Below are 22,032 nucleotides of genomic sequence, written 5' to 3'. Positions count from 1 at the left end.
GGGGTCATAGGACTTTAAGTCAAAAGTAAGTCACTTAATAACAGTTAGTATTAATTTCAACATGTTATTATTAAAAAACCATTCCGGTGCATTGGGCAATCGTCAAACAAGTCGTTAGGTAGCGAATTACAATCCACTACAATGTGCTACGCTAAGCTACGAACTTATCTGTTACGAACTACAAAGGCAAGGTGGTGTAGCGGTTATCATCTGCCTAACACGCAAAAGGCCCCCGGTTCGACCTCGGGCGGAAACAGAACTTTTGAATATCGAAGCTTATCACTTTTTTATTTATTTGTGATATGCGTAGCAATGTTTCAATGATTTTTAAATTTAAGACATTCACTTTCGAAGTTTCCGTGATGTAGCGGTTATCACATCTGCCTAACACGCACAAGGCCCCCGGTTCGATCCCGGGCGGAAACATTGTTTTTGACAATTAAAGCTAAATATTACTTTTCATATGGTTTTTATTTGGGTACTGCATAGCAATGTTAATGACTTTTCAATCTTAAGCTTCTTACTCCCGTAAGAAACCGTGATAAAGCAGTTATTATACGTTACTAATACGTAATCGGTTCTCTCTTCGAAACAAAGGATCATTGCCTTTGTCGAGTCAGAAATTAATAATAATAATAATAATAAAGCCATTTATTCCATATTTCAATATAATCGTCAAAGACGGCAAATCAGGAAACGTGAAACGCAAAAGAGACTCCCCCGCCTCGCCAAGCATATCTGAACAACCCCGTAAACAACAAACAACCAAAGCAAACAGACGCAATGCATTCGATTTGATGAGGAATAGAAGCAACTCCCTTCCTATTGGTAATCACCCGTCCGAACCAGAAGCATAGGATAAAATCATCAGCCGCCGGAACAGTAAAACTACCAATAAAGTACCAAATAAAATTAGTAAAAAAACATTCCCCAAGCCGACTGGTCCTCGTGGGGAATTAGACCACTACCCTCCATCAAATGCAAAAGATACATGCAAAGCATCAACTCTAAAAGTGTGCACATTTAATGTAAGATCCTTATTATCAACAGAAAGATACCTTGAACTAAACTATGCCCTAAAAAACGTCAATTGCGATATCTTAGGAATCTCAGAAGTCAGAAGATTGGGATGTAATATAGAAGAGCACCAAAATTATATTTTTTGCTACATTGGTCAAACGAAAGGTCTGCACGGAGTAGGATTTCTTATTAAGAAAAAATATAAGAAAAATATTGCTAACTTCATAGGAATTTCGGAAAGAGTAGCATTTTTACAACTAAAATTTGAAAATTTTAATTTATCAATAATCCAAGCATATGCACCTACCGAAACAGCATCAGAAGATAAAATTGAACAATTTTACAATGAAATGGAATCAGCGCATGAACTAGCATTTAATGACCAAGTCATAGTAATGGGAGATTTCAACGCGAAAATAGGTTGCTCAAAAGCAAATGAATATCCCATCATAGGTCAACATGGTTTTGGAGAACGAAACGCAAGAGGTGACCGCCTTATTAACTACGCTTTCGAACATAAATTATCTATAATGAATACATTTTTTAAGAAAAAACAAAATCGCAGATGGACTTGGATGTCACCTGACCAAAAAACAAAGAATGAAATCGATTACATAATGACAAACAATCCCAAGCTAGTACTAAACGTGGAGACAATAAGTAATATTCCTTTTCCCTCTGATCACAGACTAGTGAGAGCAACGGTACTACAAAAACATCCACCAAAGAGCAGAAAGAACTACACAACACCACCTAAGATACCGAAGTCAAAAGCAGAAATAGAAAGTTACAAAACATGCCTAAAAACAAAACTAGGAAACAATAAAATGAACTCAGATGATACTCAAATATACTACGATTTCCTAGAAAAAAGTATAGCAGAAAGTCTGAAGTTGAAAAATAAAACTCAAGCAGAAGGACATAAAATAGGACATAAAATATTCAGTAGAAGTACAATTGAATTAATTAATAGACGCACCGAGTTAATACACAACAAACACAAAACAAAAGACATGAAAATTGAACTTACTAGAATATACAAAGAAACCAGCAGATCCATCAAGAAGGACTACAGTAACTATAGACATGAAGTTATCACAAGAAATATAAAAAAATTTAGAAGTACAAAAAGAGCCTTCAAGGAGCTCTCCACACACAAAACATGGATTCATAAGCTAGAACAAAACTCAGTAAAAACCAACTCAAGGAAAGATGTTCTAAAACACGCAACTAACTTCTATAAGGAACTATACCGGAAAAGAAATAAAAATGATATCGAGATAGAAGCCAACAATTCTAACGAAAATAATAAATCGTACATAGAACCAATCAAAGACATAGAAGTGTACGAACATATCAAGAAGTTAAAGGATGAGAAGAGTCCCGGTCCAGATGGAATATACAACGAAGTTCTCAAATCAGCTGCACCCATTTTAATCGACCATCTAACAAGATTATTTAACATGATAATGGATACTGAAACCGTACCAGAACAATGGCGCACATCTGACATAATTCTAATTTTTAAAAAAGGAAATCCCTCTGACGTGGGAAATTATAGACCCATAAGTCTACTTTCGAGCATGTACAAGCTGTTCTCATCTATACTTTTAACGAGAATAACAGGAACTATCGATAAAATGCAACCAACAGAGCAAGCTGGGTTCAGATCAGGCTTCAGCACAATGGACCACATACAGACGCTAGAACAAATAATAGAAAAACACCAAGAATTTAATAGACCCCTGTATGTGGCCTTCATAGATTACAGCAAAGCATTTGATAGCATTAGCCACTACTCAATTTGGAATGCATTACAATGCTCAAATGTGCACCAAAAATACATCAACATCTTAAAAAATATCTATACAAATAGCACAAGTAGAATAAAACTAGAAACTAGAGGTGACGTAATAAAAATAGAAAGAGGTGTCAGACAGGGAGATCCTTTATCGCCGAAACTCTTTATTGCGGTACTCGAAACCATATTTCGAAAGTTAGACTGGTCAAACAAAGGGGTGCTAGTAAACGGAAAATATCTAAACCACCTAAGATTCGCTGATGACATAGCTATAATTGCTGAAACTCCAAGGGACATTGAAGAAATGATGAGGACACTGGATCATGAAAGCTCAAAAATTGGTTTAGAAATGAACTTAAATAAAACAAAGATAATGACTAACAGTTATGAGCGACCTATCATAATAAAAGGAGACTACATAGAATATGTCCAAGACTATATATATCTGGGTAAACAAGTATCATTCAACAGGACTAGCAACGAAGAAGAAATAACAAGGAGAATTAATGTTACATGGAAAAAATTTTGGTCTCAGAAAGAAATTCTAAAAGGACATTATGGATTGCATTTAAAAAAAATCGTATTTGATACTTGCCTCTTGCCATGCTTATTATATGGATGCGAAACATGGGTATTCACAAACAAAGCAAAGCAGAAAATCAAATCCACCCAAACAGCAATGGAAAGGAGTATGTTGAAAATCAGAAAAATACATAAAGTGAGGAACGAAACTATCAGACAAAAAACCAAAATCAACGATGCTCTGAAACATGCACTCACACTTAAGTGGAAGTGGGCTGGACATATCTCACGATATACTGACAAAAGATGGACTATTGAAACCACAAGATGGAACGGCCCTGGGGGAAAGAGAAGTGTTGGTAGACCAAGAAAACGGTGGGCTGATGATATCACCAATGTCACAGGGAGCGACTGGCTAACAGTAAGCAAGGACAGAGAGACGTGGAAAAAACTGGAGGAGGCCTTTACCCAAAAAGGGGTCCATATTTCACACAATCGAGTCAGAAATTACAAGCAATATATTATGACTATATTCGCTCAGTTACTGCAATTCCACCGTAATATTTACATTTGAAAATTAACACAAAATAATAACAATAGAGCAGTTAGACAAACTGACGAATACAGTTAGCTTGATGGTAAGTGCTCACCACCCCTATAGTCATTGACGACGAATGAAATATTAATCCTTCACATTCACGAAGCTACACATTATCCCAGCAATGAACCAGTGAAAGGAAAGACAAATTAAACGCTATTAATAACTCGTATTTACGAGAGACCCCCTTAAATAAACAAATGTATCAACAATAATACTGATGACATTATCTTTACAAAAGATTAGGTATTATTTGATTAATAAGACAACTATTTTATTATAACATGTTGACCTTTGCCCTAAGGCTATTCGAAAACATTGCTATTTATGACATAAGACTGCCTTTTGTATAACTTTTTCCGCATTCATTTTTCTTTCATTTCATCGTCCAGTAATATGTTTACATAGTATTGATTTTGTCGTATCCAATATCCTTTAGTTCCTTTTATTCATCTGATATAACAAATATTATAGTATATTTATTTTTTTGATTCGAGAGTCAAAGTGGCCATCTTATAGTAACTGGTCACAACTGGTATTGTTTTTTAAACATTTCTCATATTCAAATGCGCAACAATCTTAAAACTAAGATGCTATGTCCTGTAGCAACACTACTACACAACAGCGTGACTTTAAGACATTTTCTGCCTTGCTCGACCACTGTTTGGAACCAGCTTACGCCAGCGGTTTCTCCGAACCGATGCGACTTGGGAACCTTCAAGAAAAGAACGTACTCTTTCCTTAAAGACCGGCAACGCACCTGCAAACCCTAATTTTTGCAGATGTCCACGGGTGGTGGTAATCACTTTCCATCAGATGACCCTCCTGCTCGTCCGCTACCAATAACACAAAAAAACGCTAGCTCACTCAACTTTATAGCAGGAATACCACCGAAGGATCTGTCTTTATATAAAGAACCAACGTTATATAATAATAAAATATTACCAAACCACCAAATGAACAATGCACGTCAACTGTATTTGAACAATATCGGTTAATTACTTATTTAATTCCATTCATTACAGTCACAGTACCGCGTACATTTACTCCGTGCACGGGTAAATATATCTTGTGCTATTGCGGACTAACGAATGTTTAATTAGCATACTATTTTTATAGTTTCGCGCTGCCATTAAATTGAACCCACATACAATACACCATCATGTAGTAGATGAGAGATGGCCCAGTAGTTAGAACGCGTGCATTCTAACCGATGATTGCGGGTTCAAACCCAGGCTCCAAACGTTCGTTCCAAGCGTGCAAAGAGGTGGCGTAGCGGTGACGCTCGTTGCCTGACAACTCTTTACGTCACGGTAGCATGTGTGTGTGTAGCGTGTGTAGCTTCCAAGCAGGATATATTAATTCAAATAATTGTATTTAATTAACATGAATATGTATTTTTTAAATGTTAAAAAAGAGTAACTACTGAGTTTCTTGCCAGTTCTTCTCGGTACAATCTACTTTCCGAACCGGTGGTAGCTTCACTTAATTGTAAAATGACGATTCAAAAGTGCTTGTAAAAGCCTACTTGAATGAAGTTTATTTTGATTTGATTTGATTGAATTATTTCAAGGGTAAATGTGACCGGATAATTAAAGCTACGAAAGAATTAATTATTTATTACTCGCTATTGTTTTCTCTTTGAAAGTGGGCGTGACTTTTATATTCTGTTTATTTGCGTCATTCGACATGTCAATCATAATTTTGAAGTCAATAAAATGTCCAATTCATTTCAGTTTCAACAGGAAAGTTATAAAATAAAGCTACAAAAGCTATAAACATCGAAAACGGTAAAACTTCACAGGTTTTACGAGTCAAACAATTTCCTTTAGCAAATAAAGTGAATACAACACCAAAATGACATGAATATATCGTGTTTCCTTCTAGTGAAAATTTAAAATGATCGTTTTAAAGATTCTCGTATTACCGAACACAGTTTTCTAGTATCTGTATCGAATAATTAATTTTATTAAATTTAAACGTAAATGACATTTGAATAATTTACTTCCTATGATACCGAATTTTCTCTAACATCTCGTAATTCGTGTCTTTGTTCTTATTTAGTTCCCAAGTGAATTTTATGTCAAATTTAATTGTTACCGAAAGTTTAATCGTTTTGAGGAAACTAACGGATAAGGTTACATTGTACGTTTAAATAAATACAAGAAGTTAATATCTATAACAGTAACTTTTAAATTATTATTTTGTAAAACCAGTCGAGTAGGCTTTTACAAGCACTTTTGAAGTGAATTTTATAAAACTATATTAAGTGAAAAATATATAATACAGTCGACTTATATATTAATATATATTTCTAACGAGAAGATCAGTTAACCGATCTCTGACGTAGTTTCCGTGGTGTAGCGGTTATCACATCTGCCTAACACGCAGAAGGCCCCCGGTTCGATCCCGGGCGGAAACATTGGTTTTTGACAATATTACTTTTCATGATTTTTTTATTTTTGTACTGCATAGCGATGTTAATTAGTTTTCAATCTTAAGCTTCTTACTCCCGTAAGTATCCGTGATAAAAAAGTTATTATACGTTACTAATACGCAATTTTTTCTCTTTTCGAAACAAAGGATCATTGCTTCTGTCGAGTCAGAAAGACAAGCAATATATTATGACTATATTCGCTCAGCTACCGCAATTCCACCGTAATATTTACATTTGAAAATTAACACAAAATAACAACAATAGAAAAGCTAGGCAATGACAAATACAGGTAGTTGATGGTAAGTCATCACCACCCCTATAGTCAATGAAATATTAATCATTCACATTCACGAAGGCATACATTATCCCAGCAATGAACCAGTGAAAGGAAAGACAAATTAAATGCTATTAATTTGCGGTCAAAAAGATTAGATTATGTACCGATGTTGATACGGCTCGCTTAGTATATTTCAGTTACTTTCACAGTATAATGTCATACGGTATTATGCTGTGGGGCAACGCAGCCGCTATCCATACTATATTTGTGCTACAGAAGAGGGCTATTCGCGCAATCTATAACCTAGGAGCTAAAGAATCGTTAAGGAATAAATTTTGAGAAATCAAGATATTGACTGTTGCTTCTCAATGTATATTCTGCAATGTTATGTATGTACGAAAAAATATTAATGATTTCATGAGAAAATGTGATACTCATAGCATTGGTACAAGGAACAAACACAAACTTGTTACTCCTGTTACTCGACTACATAGAGTCAGTAACTCCTTTGTGGGGCAATGTATACGGTTTTACAACAGGATCCCAGAAAGCGTTCAAAATGCCTCTGTTGCCAAATTTAAGAAAATTATTAAGGAACGCTTGTGTGCAAAAGGTTACTATACAATTAATGAGTTTATGATCGATAGCACACCTTGGGAATGAAACGATCGCCTCCTGGCTATTTCATCTCATATTAAATTGTTTAAATAATATATGAGACAACTAAAATAAAATAAAAAAACCCGCTGAGTTTCTTTCGCCGGTTCTTCTCAGGTCAGGGTATTTTCTTTTCCGAACCGGTGGTAGTGTTTCAATTGACCATCAATAAGAAAGTGTAATGCTTCTATATTGAATAAAGTTATTTGAGTTTGAGTTTGAGTTTAATAACTCGTATTTACGAGAGACCCCCTTAAATAAACAAATGTATCAACAATAATACTGATGACATTATTTATACAAAAGATTAGGCATTATTTGATTAATAAGACAACTATTTTATTATAACATGTTGACCTTTGCCCTAAGGCTATTCGAAAACATGGCTATTTATGACATAAGACTGCCTTTTGTATAACTTTTTCCGCATTCATTTTTCTTTCATTTCATCGTCCAGTAATATGTTAACATCATATTGATTTTGTCGTATACAATATCCTTTAGTTCCTTTTATTCAACTGATATAACACAACAACAAATATTATAGTATATTTATTTTTTTGATTCGAGAGTCAAAGCGGCCATCTTATAGCAACTGGTCACAACTGGTATTGTTTTTTAATCATTCCTCACATGCATAATGCGGCAATAACCTTGGAAACTAAGATGTCCGAAAATTCACAACGATTTTAAGACATTTTCTACTTTGCACGAGCACTGTTTGGAATCAACCTTACGCCGGCGGTTTTTCCGAACCTATACGACTTGGGAACCTTCAAGAAAAGAACGTAATCTTTTCTTCAAGACCGGCAACGTACCTGCAAACCCTAATATTTGCAGATGTCCATGGGTGGTGTTAATCAACAACTAAAAACAACAACAACAACAACAACCTGTAAATTCCCACTGCTGGGCTTAAGGCCTCCACTCCCTTTGAGGAGAAGGTTTGGAACATATTCCACCACGCTGTTCCAATGCGGGTTGGTGGAATACATATGTGGCAAAATTTCAATGAAATTTGTCACGTGCAGGTTTCCTCACGATGTTTTCCTTCACCACCGAGCACGAGATGAATTATAAAGACAAATTAAGCACATGAATCAGCGGTTAAGATGCACGCGTTCTAACCGCTGGGCCATCTCGACTCTCTGGTGTTAATCACTTTCCATCAGTTGACCCTTCTGTTCGTCCGCTACCAATAACACAAAAAAACACTAGCTCACTCAACTTTATAGCCGGAACACCACCGAAGGATCTGTCTTTATAATAGGTTGGGGAAAAAGTTTCTTCGTATTTTATATGAAAATTTAAAAAAGTTTTTTTTATAGTTTATTTACATTTGACTAAAGTATGTAGGTGCCATTTTGTGCCATAACTTTTTGCCATCTTGTTGGTAGTGACATGATCCCATTGCTGTAAAAATTTTGGGGCTTCTGATCGAAAAACTGCGACAAGTGGTTTTGGCAGTCCTCTCGTGATGTTAACCTGACACTGCCTAAGGAATTCTGCAGAGACCGAAACAGATGAAAATCTGAAGGTGCAAGGTCAGGACTATACGGCGGATGCATTAATACCTCCCAGCCAAACTCTCGTAATTTTTGTTGAGTGGCTAAAGATTTGTGAGGTCTGTTATGGTGAAAAACCACACCCCTTCTGTTGATCAATTCTGGCCGCTTTCTCTTAATTTCTTGCTTCAATCTCATCAATTGTTCGCAATACAGTTCTGAATCGATGGTCCTGCCGGGCGGTAACAGCTCATAATGAATGATGCCCTTCCAATCCCACCATACACACAGCATTACCTTGTTGCGAGTTAATCCGGGTTTTGCCACAGTCTGTGAAGCTTGACCGGCCTTTGACCACGATCTTTTTCGCACGTTCTTGTCGTATGTGATCCACTTTTCATCACCAGTTATCAGCTTCTTCAAAAATGGTTCGGTTTCATTACGTCGTAATAAAGAATCACAAATGAGTACAAGGTTCATTAGATTTCTTTCAGTGAGTTCATGAGGCACCCATATATCGAGCTTTTTTGTGTACCCAGCTTTATTCAAATGAGTCAAAACCGTTTTGTGGTCCATTGCCAGTTCTTCACCTACATCGTAACTACTAATATGCCGATCTTGCTCCACTTTTTCAAAAATGGCATCAATTTTGTCCGTAACAGGGTGACCAGAGCGAGATGCATCTTTGATATCAAAATTTCCGGCTTGAAAACGCTTAAACCAAACCTGCGCTACTCTCACAGATACTGCATTAGGTCCATAAACATCACAAATATTTTTTTTCAACAACAAAAACAAATGAAAATCACACAAATTCCTAATTTGAATTTGGAAGTGCCTTCTTTAAAATTAAAACTTTTTAATGATACCAAAACCAGCCAGATACAAATGGTATAGCCAAAGAGATTTTATTACAAGTTCATACTTACTATATGCGAAAAGACTTTTTCCCCAACCTAATATAAAGAACCAACATTATATAATAATAAAATATTACCAAACCACCAAATGAACAATCCACGTTAACTGTATTTGAACAATATCGGTTAATTACTTATTTAATTCCATTGATTACAGTCACAGTATCGCCGTACATATACTCCGTGCACGGTAAATATATCTTGTGCTATTGCGGACTAACGAATGTTTAATTAGCATACTATTGATATAGTTTCGCGGTGCCATTGAGTTGAACCCGCATACAATACACCACCATATAATAGATGATCGAGGAAAAAGATTAAATATTTTAACTTCAATATATCATATTGAAGTTAAAATATTCTGATACTATCTGGTATGAGAAAGGGGCATTAAAAGTAAAGTAAATGTCCTACTTGTAGGGTAAAGCGGCCTCTCCCTTTCAGGAGAAGTTTTGGACCTAATTCCAACAAACTGCTCCAAGGTAGGTTGAATTCACATATGGCAGCATTTCATTGGAATTAATAATTTCATTAAATATTAGATAAACGCAGGTTTTCTTACAATTCCTTAATCACTCCACACAATATTAATTATCAATGCAAATTAAGCACATTTATTAATGCGTTGCTGGATTTGAATCTGTGATCATCGATTAAGACAATCTGTTTTTTTATAATGAATAGTGATTACCACTACCCATGGACTATGGACATCTGCAATACCAAGGAGCTTGGTGTGGCAGGTGCGTTTACAGAAGGAGTACGCACTTTTTTTTAAAGGTGGGTTGGTTCTACCCACTCAACAAACCCAGCACGAACAGCAGCTCTCAGCGGGCAAACTAAAATAAAATACAAATTAAAGATGCACCAACAGCACGTCTACATATCTTTTAATAAATGAAAATAAATATTAAAACAACTGTCATACTCTCTATTTGAACGGTCATTTACTTATTTTACCTGTTGACTTCCAAGCAGGATATATTAATTTAAATAATTGTATTTAACTAACATGAATTTGTATTTTTTAAATGTTAAAAAAGAGTAACTACTGAGTTTCTTGCCGGTTCTTCTCGGTAGAATCTACTTTTCGAACCGGTGGTAGCTTCACTTAATTGTAAAATGACGATTCAAAAGTGCTTGTAAAAGCCTACTTGAATGAAGTTTATTTTGATTTGATTTGATTCAATTATTTCAAGGGTAAATGAGACCGGATAATTAAAGCTACGAAGGAATTAATTATTTATTACTTGCTATTGTTTTCTCTTTGAAAGTGGGCGTGACTTTAAAATTCTGTTTATTTGCGTCATTCGACATGTCAATCATAATTTTGAAGTCAATAAAATGTCCAATTCATTTCAGTTTCAACAGGAAAGTTATAAAATAAAGCTACAAAAGCTATAAACATCGAAAACGGTAAAACTTCACAGGTTTTACGAGTCAAACAATTTCCTTTAGCGAATAAAGTGAAAACAATACCAAAATGACACGAATATATCGTATTTCCTTCTGGTGAAAATTTAAAATGATCGTTTTAAAGATTCTCGTATTACCGAACACAGTTTCCTAGTATCTGTATCGAATAATTAATTTTATTAAATTTAAACGTAAATGACATTTGAATAATTTACTTCCTATGATACCGAATTTTCTCTAGCATCTCGTAATTCATGTCTTTGTTCTTATTTAGTTCCCAAGTGGATTTTATGTCAAATTTAATTGTTACCGAAAGTTTAATCGTTTTGAGGAAACTAAAAGATAAGGTTACTTAGTACGTTTAAATAAATACAAGAAGTTAATATCTATAACAATCACTTTTGAATCATAATTTTATAAAACCATAACTAATTAAAGAATATTATTTACAGTTTTTTTTTATGGTGTAGATTGGCATATGGGCCACCTGAGTAAGTGGTCACCATCACCCATAGACAATGACGCTGTAAGAAATATTAACTATTCCTTACATCGTCAATGTGTCACCAACCTTGGGAACTAAGATGTTATGTCCCTTGTGCCTGTGGCTACACTGGCTCACTCACCCTTCAGACCAGAACACAACAATACACTCAGTATTGTTATTTGGCGGTAGAATGACTGATGAGTGGGTGGTACCTACCCAGACGGGCTTGCACAAAGCCCTACCACCAATTATCCACAGTTGGTTTATATATTCGTATAGTTTTTTACCGAGAAAAACTGGTAAAAGAAAATCAATAGTTACCCTTTTTCGAAATTTAAAACACAAAGTATTGTCATTAAATGTAATTATATATGTATATAATAATGTTAGACTGATTAAAAAAACAATACGCTTATCCACGATTTAATCAATTTCCGATTCTGTGCAGCTACAAATATACAAACTCGTATTTATAATATTAATATTATAGCAAAATATTAGCGCAATATATTTAACAATCTATAAACAAGTAACGTCTCTATATTGAATAAAGAAATTTTAATATAGGATATACTTTTGGTAATGTCATTTATATTGCATAAATATAATATATATATATTGAATAATTGAAAATAAAATTTTTAATATATAAAAATTAATTAATAAAATCTGATTCTATCTGATAAATTTATTCAATTTAATTCAATATCAAGAAAATGTTTAAATATAAAATACTTAATAACAGTTAGTATTAATTTCAACATGTTATTATTAAAAAACCATTCCGGTGCATTGGGCAATCGTCAAACAAGTCGTTAGGTAGCGAATTACAATCCACTACAATGTGCTACCCTAAGCTACGAACTTATCTGCTACGAACTACAAAGGCAAGGTGGTGTAGCGGTTATCATCTGCCTAACACGCAAAAGGCCCCCGGTTCGACCCCGGGCGGAAACATAACTTTTGAGTATCGAAGCCTATCATTTATTTATTTATTTGTGATCTGCGTAGCAATGTTTAAATGATTTTCAAATTTAAGACATTCACTTTCGAAGCTTCCGTGGTGTAGCGGTTATCACATCTGCCTAACACGCAGAAGGCCCCCGGTTCGATCCCGGGCGGAAACATTGGTTTTTGACAAAATATTACTTTTCATGTTTTTTTTATTTTGTACTGCATAGCAATGTTAATAAGTTTTCAATCTTAAGCTGCTTACTCCCGTAAGTAACCGTGATAAAGCAGGTATTATACGTTACTAAGACGCAATTGGTTCTCTTTTCGAAACAGAGGATCATTGCCTTTGTCGAGTCAGAAATTACAAGCAATATATTATGACTATATTCGCTCAGTTATCGCACTTCCACCGTAATATTTACATTTGAAAATTAACACAAAATAACAACAATAGAGTAGCTAGGCAAACTGACAAATACAGGTAGCTTGATGGTAAGTGATCCACATCCCTATAGTCAATGACGCCGAATGAAATTGTTTTTTAATCATTCCCCATATGCATAATGCGGCAATAACCTTGGAAAAGATGCTATGTTCCTGCAGCAACACTACCTAGATGTCCGAAAATTCACAACGATTTCAAGACATTTTCTGCACGAGCACTGTTTGGGACCAGCTTACGCCAGCGGTTTTTCCGAACCGATACGAATTGGGAACCTTCAAGAAAAGAACGTACTCTTTTCTTAAAGACATTTGACCCTCATGCTCGTTCATTACCAATAACACAAAAAAACACTAGCTCACTCAACTTTATAGCCGGAACACCACCGAAGGATCTGTCTGTATATAAAGAACCAATATTATATAATAATAAAATATTACCAAACCACCAAATGAACAATTCACGTTAACTGTATTTGAAGAATATCGGTTAATTACTTCATTAATTCCATTACTTACAGTCACAGTACCACCGTACATATACTCCGCACGGGTAAATATATCTTGAGCTATTGCAGACTAACGAATGTTTAATTAGCATACTATTGCTATAATTTCGTGGTGCCATTAAATTGAACCCGCATACACTACACTATCATGTAATAGGTGAGAGATGGCCGAGTGGTTAGAACGCGTGCAACCTAACCGATGATTGCGGATTCAAACCCAGGCAAGCACCACTGAATATTCATGTGCTTAATTTGTGTTTATAATTCATCTCGTGCTCAGCGGTGTAGGAAAACATCTTGAGGAAACCTGCATGTGTCTAATTTCATAGAAGTTCTGCCACATGTATATCCCACCAACCCGCATTGGAACAGCGTGGTGGAATATGTTCCAAAGCTTCTCCACAAAGGGAGAGGAGGCCTTAGCCTAGCAGTGGAAAATTTACAGATTGCCGTTGTTGTAATAGATGATCGAGGTAAAAGACTAAATATTTTAACATTTTCTGGTACTATCTGGTTTGAAAAAGGGGAATTCAGGCGGTCTAAAAGTAAAGTAAATGTACTACTTGTAGGTCAAAGCAGGACCGTTTCAGGCGAATTTTTGGATCAAATTCCAACACACTACTCCAAGATAGGGTGAATTCACATTTGGCAGCATTTCATTGGAATTAATAATTTCATTGAAAAAATAGATTAAAGCAGGTTCTCTTACAATTCCTTAACCACTCCACAAAATATTAATTATCAATGTAAACTAAGCACATAAAAATGTATTAGTGCATTGCTGGATTTGAATCTGTAATCATCGATTAAGACAAGTTTTTTTTTTATGTTATTGGCAAACGAGCTGGAGGCTCACCTGATGAAAAGTGATTACCACTGCCATGGACATCTGCAATACCAAGGAGCTTAGTGTGCCAAGTGCGTTGCCAGCCTTTACGGAACTACAGAGTTTCTTGCCGGTTCTTCTCGGTAGAATCTACTCTCCGAACCGGTGGTTGCTTCACTTTATTGTAAAATGACGATTCAAAAGTGATTTGATTTGATTTGATTGAATTATTTCAAGGGTAAATGAGACCGGATAATTAAAGCTACGAAGGAATTGATTATTTATTACTTGCTATTGTTTTCTCTTTGAAATTGGGCGTGACTTTAACATTCTGTTTATTTGCGTCATTCGACATGTCAATCATAATTGTGAAGTCAATAAAATGTCCAATTCATTTCAGTTTCAACAGGAAAGTTATAAAATAAAGCTACAAAAGCTATAAACATCGAAAACGGTAAAACTTCACAGGTTTTACGAGTCAAGCAATTTCCTTTAGCAAATAAAGTGAAAACAACAACAAAATGACATGAATATATCGTGTTTCCTTCTGGTGAAAATTTAAAATGATCGTTTTAAAGATTCTCATATTACCGAACACAGTTTCCTAGTATCTGTATCGAATAATTAATTTTATTAAATTTAAACGTAAATAACATTTGAATAATTTACTTCCTATAGCACCGAATTTTCTCTAACATCTTGTAATTCATGTCTTTGTTCTTATTTAGTTCCCAAGTGGATTTGATGTCAAATTTAATTGTTACCGAAAGTTTAATCGTTTTCAGGAAACTAAACGATAAGGTTACTTTGTACGTTTAAATAAATACAAGAAGTTAATATCTATAACAATCACTTTTGAATTATTATTTTGTAAAACCATAACTGATTAAAGAATATTATTTACAGTTGATTAATAAATTTGTATAATATTTTACCGAGAAAAACTGGTAAAAAGAAAATCAATTGTTACCCTTTTTCAAAATTTAAAACACAAAGTATTGTCTTTAAATGTAATAATACATATATGTTTTTCTCAATCTATCCATGATTTAATCAATTTCAGATTCTGTGCAGCCCCAAATATATAAACTCGTATTTATAATATTAATGTTATAGCAATATATTGGAGCAATAGATTTAACAATCTATAAACAAGTAACGCTTCTATATTGCATAAAGAAATGTTGATAAAGGATATACTTTTTGGTAATGTAATTTATATTGTATAAATATTATGTAGATATTGGACAATTGGAAATGAAACTATTTTTAATATATAAAAATTAATTAATAAAATACTACTCTACTCAAGAGCCGAGATGGTCCAAAAGAGCCGAGATGGCCCAATGGTTAGAACGCGTGCATCTTAACCGATGATTGCGGGTTCAAACCCAGGCAAGCACCGCTGATTCATGTGCTTAATTTGTCTTTATAATTCATCTCGTGCTCAGCGGTAAAGAAAAACATCGTGAGGAAACCTGCATGTGACAAATTTCATAGAAATTCTGCCACATGTGTATTCCACCAACCCGCATTGGAACAGCGTGGTGGAATATGTTCCAAACCTTCTCCTCAAAGGGAGAGGAGGCCTTTAGCCCAGCAGTGGGAATTTACAGGCTGTTGTTGTTCTTGTTGTTGTTACTCTACTCATAATTACAATATTGAATTAAATGGAATTCATTAAATTTATTCCATTTAATTCAATATCAAGAAAATGTTTAAATATAAAATACTTAACAACAGTTAGTATTAATTTCAACATGTTGTTATTAAAAACCCTTCCGGTCTATTGTGAAATCGTCAAACAAGTCATTAGCTAGCGAATTACAATCCAATACAATGTGCTACGCTAAGCTACGAACTTATCTGCTACGAACTACAGTGGCAAACGACACAACACGTTTCGTTTGCTTTTGAATTAAACGAAACATTCGTATTGTGTAAATATTTTGCTGAAACTCTATCTAATATTACATGTAAAATTAAAAACCATAATGCTATATAGATATACAAATTTCAAAAGTATTTTATTATTCGATCGTTGTTTATAAATAACCCAATCTGACTCAAAGTTTCCGTGGTGTAGCGGTTATCACATCTGCCTAACACGCAGAAGGCCCCCGGTTCGACCCCGGGCGGAAACATAACTTTTGAATATCGAAGCCTATGACATTTTCTTTATTTGTGATCTGTGTAGCAATGTTAAAATGATTTGCAAATTTAAGCCGGTTACTCTGGAAGTTTCCGTAGTGTAGCGGTTATCACATCTGCCTAACACGCAGAAGGCCCCCGGTTCGACCCCGGGCGGAAACATGATTTTTTTCTATGGAATCCTGTCAGTTTTTACTTCCTTATATTCTGTGTAGCAATATTTAAATGATTTTCAAATTTAAGACATTCATTCTGGTAGTTTCCGTGGTGTAGTGGTTATCACATCTGCCTTACACGCAGAAGGCCCCCGGTTCGATCCCGGGCGGAAACATTGCTTTTGTTAATTAAAGCCTTCCAACTTGTATGGGTACATTGTTTACCTATTTAAAAAATTAAAAAAATACTATTTTTGACAAGTGTATTCGTAATAACACTAATATTGTCGATTTAAATATTAATATTTATTTAATACGAATGAGCAAGTATTATGTTAGAGATAATCGAGTAAAAAACTTCTTACAAAAATACTGCTTCGTGGAGACTTACTGACGCAATTTGTCCAAAACTTTGTCGGAATAATTTCCAAAGCAAATAAATATGTACCTGTTTTGTAAGATACGATGAGAAACAAGATACATATCGTCGAGAAAAACCTTCTCAGAACTTGCTTTTTTTTCTCCACTAGTATTTTACAATGTCCAAACGATTGTGATAAATATACATTTTTAATTCCACTGCAAACGTTGTTCTACTGATAAAAAACATCGTCAATTAAAAGTTCAGTTTCAAGAAGTTTTTAATTACTTCAGAAATGAATAATTTGTTTTTATTTTCAATCGAGACTTGATTCAAAGATTTCTTCATGTAAGAAATTTTTATTATCTTCAAATGAAATATATGGCTAATTTCATAATACGTATAGTTTCATCTCAATATGTAATCGTTAGGTTTTGTGAAGATGAACCGATGAATGGTAGAATAGATTGAATACCTGGTGGGACGATCTGGAAGGCTGACATTGGTGTTTATAACCTATAAAGTTCCAATTGACCATTAGATTAAGGATAATCATTGATACCAATCGTTTATCTCAGGAAGTTTTGAAGTTTACATTCTCCAACGCCGGTTGGTGAATCCACATGTAAAAGAATTTCATTAGACACATACAGGATTCCTCACAATACTTTATAAAATTAAGATAAAAAATATAAAATAGAAAAAGATAAAATAGAAATTAAGGATATAAAAACTCAGTGATGCTTGCCTGAGTTTGAACCCGCAATCAGTTACGATGCACACGCCTTAACTGATCCAGCGGTTACGCTGTAAGATATACTCCTACTCTTTTGGAATAATCTTCCCATCATATATAAAGCCCTTAGCCCCTCAGTGGGACATTTGCAGGCTTTTTTTCTGTCTCACATACATTATGGAAATAAATTTAAACAAATTATAATATTAAAAACGATTTTTATTATTTACAATTTAATAAAAAAATACTAGCAAATAAACGAAAAGGTTGTTAATTGACTCGTGATAGTCGACGTATTCAATATCAAAAGCCTTACACTTAACTATTTGTTATGTCAACAACGAAACCTGTTATTTGTACGTGAGAATACTAGCGATTACGTCTTGTTTTTTTTTAATTTTGATAAAACAATACAAGCAAACGAACCGTGGGACGAACAATCGATCGCCGAACCGATTTGCTTTTCTGAACTCGTGTAACGAAACGCACCGCGGATTTTATACTGAAAGATAAATCCTTTGTTTTACCGATAGCAATATCAAGTCTTTCGAAATATATTAGAAAATATAGACAGTGCCATGACTTATAAAAACTCTGATTGGAAATGAAAACAGTTTAATCAACTAAGAATATAAAGTAAAAATGTTTCGGTATCTAAAATCTTTTATTTATACGAATTATATTTTTGCTAGTTGAAGTATACATATTTTACGCAGAGTACTAATTTAGCAAATAAATAAATGGTTGAGTTCTTTTTATACACAGCATGGAAATAAGCCACTAGATTTTAAACGGTTGCCAGTTATAACCATAAACCAATCTTCATTTATAAACATTGGTTTATGTTTATGTTTTAAAAGACATTGTTCGAGCCTACGATTTTATTATATAATATAATTTTAATGAAATTAACATTATTTCATCACATATAAAATCTTTTTTTACAAAATTCGAAAAGCAAAAGTAATGTGTAAAATCGAATGCTGTGATCTTCTTTTGTTTTTTTTTTTATTAACTTACTAACTACTCATGACAACGAAACAATGTATAATTATATTGCAATAATATCAAGATTAAACTAGTTTTAAAACAATTTTTTGTTTAATTGTGTTCGGATTTTTTGAGTTCAGACTCCAGTGTTTTATATATATATATCTATCTTTTCTATATATATAGAATAACTGATGAGTGGGTGGTAACCTAACCAGACGGGCTTGCACTAAGCCCTAGCACCAAGTAAAAAGTGTCTAAGTAATAGACACTCATATCGCCAATATGATATGAATTTTGCAAACCAATCTTGTTATGTAAGCTCTCCTACCTATAGCCGTACAGACTCAACAACCGTTTAAACTTAAACACAACTATCTTAATAATCATTATAAATTTTTGACGATCTCCGTGGGTGCGCCACTCCGAGGTCCCGGGCCCGATTCCCGGTTGAGTCGATGTAGAAAAAGTTCATTAGTTTTCTATGTTGTCTTGGGTCTGGGTGTTCGTAGTACCGTCGTTACTTCTGATTTTCCATGACACAAGTACTTTAGTTATTTACATTGGCATCAGAGTAATGTATGATGTTGTCCAATATTTATTGAAAAAAATTATAAATAGCCATATTTGCTTATATCTGATCTAGCCGAATTATCGATTCCCTCAAAAACGCTGAAGAAGTTCTGACTCTTAATAGAAATTAAAAGTTTATATTCTAAGACCTAAAGATACAGTTAGTGCCTTCTGCGTGCAACCGGAACGTTACTCAAGATATCAATTGAGAAATCGTTGGCGGTAGTTGTTAATAATATTCCCTTGTTCTTCAAATAGACAAATGTCATCTTAGTCTGCCCGTGACACGAACACTGCAAAGTGCTCGAAACGTCGGGATGTTTAAAAATAATTAATATACGTTATAAATAGTTTTATTTAAAAGTTTATATTGGATTTGAAGATATTTATGTTAGGTTACAGTCGGAATTATATTATCCGGGAAAAACGACTTTCAGCTAATATTTTCGCTAAATATTTGAGTTTAGAAAGGGTCTCTAAAGGGTAAATTAAAATTATTATTTTTTTTATCAATTATCCTTCAAAGAAGTATACATAATAACTCATTAAAATATCATCATAATCTTATGAAAGATTTAGAAACGCTCAAAGATTTTTTTTTCTAAGTCGTACAATACTTTTTTATAATTGATTATCTAATTGATACAAATCGCACATAGGAGATAGAAATTACGGCCGTAACATTTTCAAATAAACATCAATTACTTCTTTATTATATTTATATATCTATTCAAATATACCATATTTCATTACAGCGTTTATATAACAAGTTTACCACTCGAGAAAATGGCACGTTTAAATGAATTTCGATTGAGATATTCGAATAATAATGGTACCACACTGTCATGTCAGTCCTGTCCCAAATAATATGCTTATATAAATAAAAACTGAACTTTATGTACTTGGTGGTAGAGATTTGTGCAAGCCCATCTGGGTAGGTACCACCCACTCATCAGTTACTCTACCGCCAACTAACAGTACTCAGTATTTTTGTGTTCCGGTTTGAAGGGTGAGTGAGCCAGTGTACCTACAGACACAAGGGACATAACATCTTAGTTCCCAAGGTTGGTGGCACATTGACGATGTAAGGAATAGTTAATATTTCTTACAGCTTCATTGTCTATGGGTGATGGTAACCACTTACCATCAGGTGGCCCATATATATATATATATATATATATATATATATATATATATATATATATATCTATCCTTAATCTACAATATTTTTCGAGTTGTCACTGGTAAAGAGCAATTTTGACCGAATACATTTTCGACTGTAACATACTCGTGTTCGTTACGTAAGCAAAAAGCGATCAAAAGAAATCTCATCAACCGCTATTCACAGCCGTCGACACTGTTTTTCATCGGAAATTCACGCGTTTTTAGCGAGTCATGCATATGAACAAATAGGTCGCATGTGCAGCTCATTTAAATTGGGAACATGGTTTTATTTTTAATACTTACTAGAAGTCGCCCGCGGTTTTGCTCGCGTTTTAAGGTGTTGGTTGTCATGTGTTAGGCAAAAATAATTACCCTACGTCCTTTCTTTGAGTTCAAGTGTGCTTCGTACCAAATTGCATCAAATTTGGTTCAGTGGCTTGGTCGTGTAAGAGCGATATACAGACAGACAGCTACTTCCACATTTATAATATTTATAAAGATAGTTTGTAGAAGCAAGGTGGCCAAGTGGTTAGATGATTGCGGGTTCAAAATTCGAATATGCTTGATTTGTTTTTACAATTAATGTCATCATCGTTAGTGAAGAAAACCATCGTGAGGAAATCTGCATGTGTCTTATTTCAACGACATTCTTCCGCGTGTATATGCATGAAGCAGCTCAGAGGTTTTCGACCAATTGTGGGACATTTACAGGCTGCAATTACGTTTATTTTTAAGTACCTATATATTGAAGCCGAGATATACCTATATCTAGACTCTAATTAATCTGGTTGCTGCGTATCAAAAATTTTAATAGACTAAGTTCAAGTATTTTTGTATTTACTAGCAAAAATATCAGAGTATTAATAACATTAAAGGCTTAAATATATACAAATATGAACTAAAACTAGTTGCTGTATAAATCTTGACCGCGTGGAATGGTGGCAAGAATGCTAGCAGCATTTCCCCGTTGAATCGCAATTCCGATCGTATGGGCAAAACGAACAAACGAACCAGCCCTCCTGTCACCAGTGGAGGCAATTAGACGAGGTGTTATACTTTTGATGAAGCTTTTTGCGCCACTACTCAATAATCAACCGACTTCCAAAAGGAGGAGGTTATCAATTCGTCTGTATTTTTTTTTTTTTTTTTTTTTTTTTTTATGTTTGTTACCTCATAACTTTTCACTGGTTCGACCGATTTTGATAATTTTTTTTTGTTTGAAAGGTAGTGCTTCCCGTGGGGTCCCATTTTTTTTTTTTTTTTTTCCGATGATGATATCCATATGAAAACGACATAAGTCTTAAATTTGCATTATGTATATGCGCGACAAATAGGTGAATAACTGAAAATCACGTTAACCAATTTTGATATTTGATATTCTTTTTTTATTATAAAATATATACTTCAAGGGTAATTTGGTGAAAGTTTGGTAAGGTTCTGAGCACAGGATCCATGACAAAGTAACGGAACGGAAGGGAACGGAACAATTCTGAGGAGCACGTTAGCGATACTCAGTCGAATCTTTTATT

The 22,032-nt window shown here is 34.2% G+C and overlaps 6 non-coding genes across 6 annotated transcripts; all 6 read left to right on the top strand.

The window, feature by feature from the left end:
• The first annotated feature begins 353 nt into the window (after window positions 1–353).
• Trnav-aac lies at window positions 354–426 on the top strand. Its single transcript has one exon. It is a non-coding gene; the product is annotated as a tRNA-Val (tRNA).
• Window positions 427–6,290: 5,864 nt separating this feature from the next.
• On the top strand, window positions 6,291–6,363 carry Trnav-aac. Its single transcript has one exon. It is a non-coding gene; the product is annotated as a tRNA-Val (tRNA).
• A 6,334-nt stretch (window positions 6,364–12,697) lies between these two features.
• Trnav-aac lies at window positions 12,698–12,770 on the top strand. Its single transcript has one exon. It is a non-coding gene; the product is annotated as a tRNA-Val (tRNA).
• Window positions 12,771–16,444: 3,674 nt separating this feature from the next.
• Trnav-aac lies at window positions 16,445–16,517 on the top strand. Its single transcript has one exon. It is a non-coding gene; the product is annotated as a tRNA-Val (tRNA).
• A 96-nt stretch (window positions 16,518–16,613) lies between these two features.
• Trnav-aac lies at window positions 16,614–16,686 on the top strand. The gene has a single exon. It is a non-coding gene; the product is annotated as a tRNA-Val (tRNA).
• A 96-nt stretch (window positions 16,687–16,782) lies between these two features.
• Trnav-uac lies at window positions 16,783–16,855 on the top strand. The gene has a single exon. It is a non-coding gene; the product is annotated as a tRNA-Val (tRNA).
• The last annotated feature ends 5,177 nt before the right edge of the window (window positions 16,856–22,032 follow it).

Source organism: Vanessa cardui, chromosome 16 (assembly GCF_905220365.1).
Source record: "Vanessa cardui chromosome 16, ilVanCard2.1, whole genome shotgun sequence".
In the NCBI taxonomy this organism is placed as follows: domain Eukaryota; kingdom Metazoa; phylum Arthropoda; class Insecta; order Lepidoptera; family Nymphalidae; genus Vanessa; species Vanessa cardui.
Note: the sequence above shows the minus strand (reverse complement) of the source record. Positions and strands in the feature narration are given on the sequence as shown.